This window comes from Vipera berus (genome assembly GCF_964194415.1).
Source record: "Vipera berus genome assembly, chromosome: 2".
Classification (NCBI taxonomy): domain Eukaryota; kingdom Metazoa; phylum Chordata; class Lepidosauria; order Squamata; family Viperidae; genus Vipera; species Vipera berus.
This window is the reverse complement of record NC_138203.1, coordinates 247,798,292-247,803,309: the sequence shown is the minus strand read 5'-3', so window position 1 is coordinate 247,803,309 and position 5,018 is coordinate 247,798,292.

The following is a 5,018-nucleotide window of genomic DNA, read 5'->3' as shown; positions in this document are numbered from 1 at the left end:
GAGCAAGATAAGTGAATTTTCAAGCATATACTTCCCATATTTCTTCTTATTATATTTGTCAGAGATATTACAGTTTTATGCTGTTTATTAAGAGGAAAAACTTTTGGTTGACTACTTCACAATTATTAAAGGGTCCAAAGATATTCAGAAGGGTACATTAAATTTGTGTTATATGTGCATTTCTTAAAAGGGTCATGTTATAGCAGCAGCTTTAAAAATGTTATATACTTTTTAGCAAAGGCAACTTTAAATATATTAATTGTACATTAATACATAACAAAGAATCTGGCTAGATGCTGATATAATGGATATTAAGAGTTCACCAACTGCCTGCAATCTGGGAGATGTTCTCTTAGAAGTGCATCATACTGCTTCACTGAAGAATTAAAGCAGCCCTGGCCACTTTAAGATATGTGGAGTTTATGCTGGTTGGGGAATTCTGGGAGTTGAAGTCTACACAATGTAAAGTTGCCATGGTTGAGAAATAGTGAATTAGAGGATTGGGGGGCAATCCACTTCTATTGGCCCTCTATTTTGCTAACCGTGATTTTTGTACCCAAAGCAAAGTATAGCATAGTGGCGTGGCTGTTCTTCAGTTTTATTTTCAAGAGGCACACTGATCAAAGTCTTGACAAAGCAATCACTCCTTCCAATCTACACAGCCTGAACAGACATGCAGTTTAATAGGAAGGAAAGAAAGCAAGCTATAATATGCTATTAATCTTCTCCACCCAATAATTTTGCTTTTACTATCTGAATACTTTTCTTAGTTATTAAAATCCTTTCAGGGCTTTTAAGAGAGTTTTTTTTCCTATAGGCTTCTCAGGACATAATAGTTTTACTGGGAAAACAATAAATGTTACAAGGAGATATTAAATTAAAGTCCATTTTGCTTCTGCTAAATGCTTAGTACAGAAAAACAAATGCTTACATTTATATGTCACACTTTACACTAGAGAACGCCCACCAAAGGGGAAAAATGTTTTTAAAAAGGTGACTTGGAATGTGATTTTATAAACAGCAGATCAGGATAAATGCAAAATTAAAGCAGCAAATTATATTTTTGCAATATGGGTTATACATGCTAGAATCTCTTTTGTGTATTTGTATGTTGTGTAAGAAGTCTCACATAGTTCTTTTAGTTGCCAATTTGCTAGATTGTGTGATAGCACAGCTTCTTATTGCATTGTGTATGACCTCTACTTACTAAATGTTAAGACATAAAGGAGAAATTAAAACTTTGGTGTGATTCCCTCTTATCACTATTTTGAGCTTTGATCTGAAGAGTATTCAATCAAATCTCCATTTCAAATTGGATTTTCAAATTGAATCGTGAAATTGATTAACTGTGCTGGATGTCTCTGAATAATTTCGATCCACTATCTGGTATGGATTTGACAGTTTGAGCGTTCGTCTTGAGTGATTTGCATAGCCTTACTGTGTGCTTCAAGCTTACAACTCTCTTTTACTTTTTTTTCCCCATACAACCATGAAAAGAACAGAAGCATCCACCACCTCTTTTAAATTAATTTAATTTAATTTAATTTAATTTATTGAGATTTTTATACCGCCCTTCTCCCAAAGGGACTCAGGGCGGTTCACAGGGCATAAATATAAACAACAGTACAAACATTAAAAGATAATTAAATTAATGCCCAAGTTAAAACCAGAATAATAAAACAAACCTATAAAAAACCCAAGTACCCCCATCAGGCCAGACCCGCTAGTTCAAATAAATGGGTCTTCAACCCACGACGGAAGGATCGGAGGTCTGATGCCATCCGGAGCTCAACCGGCAGTTGGTTCCATAACGCCGGAGCACCCACAGAGAAGGCCCTCCCCCTGGGGGCCACCAGTCGACATTCCCTGACAGGAGGCACCCTGAGGAGGCCCTCTCTGTGGGCGCGCACAGGGCGGAGGGGAGTCGACGCCGGCAGCAGGTGGTCCTCGAGGTATCGCGGACCCATGCCATGTAGGGACTTAAAGATCATAACCAAAACCTTGAACCTTACCCGGAAGACAACTGGTAACCAATGCAGCTCACGGAGCAAAGGTGTAACATGGGAGTACCGGGAAACTCCCAAGACAACTCTCGCGGCCGCATTCTGTACCAGTTGGAGCCTCCGAGTAGTCTTCAAGGGAAGTCCCATGTAGAGAGCGTTACAGTAGTCTAGGCGAGAGGTCACGAGCGCATGAGTGACCGTACACAAGGCCTCCCGGTCCAGATAGGGCCGCAACTGGCGCACCAGGCGAACCTGGGCAAAAGCCCCCCTAGTCACGGCCACTATGTGATCCTCCAAAGTGAGTCGTGAATCTAGGAGGACTCCCAAGTTGCGAGCCCTATCCACAGGGGGTAAAAGCTCACCCTGTGGATAGGGCTCGCAAATTAACACAAGGTCCTGTAACATTCAATGTGGGAAACCTTCGTTAGTTAAAGTATGGCTTATTATTTGCTTGTTTCTCAGGTTCCAAGGCTTTCCCAAGTCCCCCAAAATACTCTGCATGGCTTACAATTTTAAAAGAATACATAACATTAAAATGCGAAACATGAATGCCTAGACAGAGTCACAGGTAAAATGATCACTGAGGATTCCACAACCAGCATAACTTCAGAACTGGGACTAGAACAAGATATTCAGAGACTTGCAGAACACTTGAGGGATAGGATGCCCTCTTAGCATACCAATTCGATTAGGATCAGTTGTGTAAATTATTAAACAAGTTGCGTACAGGTAGTCCTCAACTAACAACAGTTTGGTTAAGTGGCCATTTGAAGTTACAATGCACTGAAAAAAGTGACTTATGGCCATTTTTCACACTTACAATGCAGCATCCCCATGGTCATGTGATTCAAAATTTGGATGCTTGGCAACTGGCATGATGGGTCCAGTGTCCAGGGATCATGTGATCACCTTTTGTGACCTTCCAACAAGCAAAGTCAATGGGAAAGTCAGATTCCCTTAACGATCATGCTACTAACTTAACAACTACAGTGATTTTCTTAACAACTGCAGCAAGAAAGGTCACAGAACAGGGCAAAAGAAAAAATACTGTCTTACTTGGAGGATTCATCCCTCTTAAACTAAAATCTTTCTATTTCTGCAGGCTACTTCTGCTGACTGCCGGCTGCCAGCAGTTTGGCAGTTCAAATCTCACCGGCTCAAGGTTGACTCAGCCTTCCATCCTTCTGAGGTCAGTAAAATGAGCACCCAGATTGTTGTGGGCAATATGCTGACTCTGTAAACTCCTTAGAGAAGGCTGTAAACCACTGTGAAGCAGTATATAAGTCTAGGTGCTATTGCTATTCCTAAGACCTGTCTCTGCTGATTAGCACAAAGAGTGATGTGTAACCTTGGGAATGGTTGGAGTGAGGATGTTCTCTCCATCTTTTTAACTCCTTAACTTTCAATATTTTGATCCTAAATCGTTTGAGTTCTGTTTCTAACTTTGTTCTTATTTGTGCTTTTATATTATTATTATTATTATTATTATTATTATTATTATTATTATTATTATTATTATTATTATTATTATTATTATTATTATTAATTGTAAACCACTTAAAGTGATGTACATGAGATGAGTGGAGAAATATCATCAATTAATAAATAAACTCCCATCAAAACTTTCTAGGTTGATACAGAGATCTTCCTAAATGAGTCTTCTATGGGGGAAATGCACTAATTCAATAAGAGAAACACAAAATGAAAACAAAATTCAAAACAATCCTATAAGGTTAAGAGGGTGGGAGGTAGAGGGATATTTCCTTAGTGAGAGTCACAATACTATGGGATAGTTAACCCCTAAAATATAGGGAAACCTCCATCTTTCTTGCAGATTTTCAAAGCCATGAAAACTGTCTATTTTTGTCACCAGTTTTGGGCTGCAGTTGTAATTTGTCCTATGCAGTTTTGTTTGGTTACTTCTTCTCACCTTTTGCAGCCGATGTCCAAAATGACGGTGAAGAAGATCCAGTAATAGTTGCCAGTGAAGAAGATCCAATGATAGTAGGCTTTGGGATGCCTTTCCAGCAAGCAACAGCTTAAGAAGCTTATAGAACTGCCTGCTCACTAAAGATATGGGGGAAAAGCAAGCAAAAAAGACCTTGTTGAAATAGAAAGGGGAATTCAATCATGTTTTATTCTGGCAATTAGAAAGTAGCATAAAAACTCTTGGACACATATGTTTTGATAAATGCAGGGATATTAGAAAGCAATCAGAAAAGCCTCTACAAAAGGTTTAATGTACCAAATTGTATATAAACAGCCATCCATGGTAACTACTGCCTTGCCACAAAATACCCTTGATTTAATCTTAGCAGACAGTAAGTAACAGCCATTTTATACACTATCAATTGTTCTTCACAATAGCCCATTGCTTTCCATCTTCTAGCTAGTTCCTTACAGCATTTGGTGCTGCATTGTTTCAGAGAGGAATGACAAAATGGCTGAACTATTTCCTTCATTTCAAATGCTAACATTAAGGCTTCAGCCATTTTCATTTCAAAGAAATACCCAAACACAAAAAAACTACATTCTGCAATGTAGTGTGGGAAGTCACACCCCCCCCCCCAGAGAAAGAAATATTTTGGGGAATATTAAAAAGGAAGAATATATTTCTCCAAAGGAATAAAGGAGAAAATCTTTTTTTGGAAAACTTATCCCTCCCCCCAGCCAGAAACTCAGCAGAAACAAGTCTGTAGAAATGCAAATTCAATAATCCTTTCAGAAAGGTTGGAGCCAGGAAGTTAGAAGCTGATGAGATTAGAAAGACAAAGACCACTAAAATCTACATTCCCCACCCAAACTCTAAAAACATGACCATTAGGACACAATAGGATTAACCCACCACCAAAAGGACATGCTCAAAAGCTCAAAGTACATGCCACAGGAACAGGAAAGAACCTCAAAAGCCCAGGTGTCATGGTTCCGATAGATGAAACCCATCAAAAGAACTTCAAGGCAAAATTCTTCCTTAAAGAACATTTTATTCAGGAAACAAAGTATCGGCACTACATA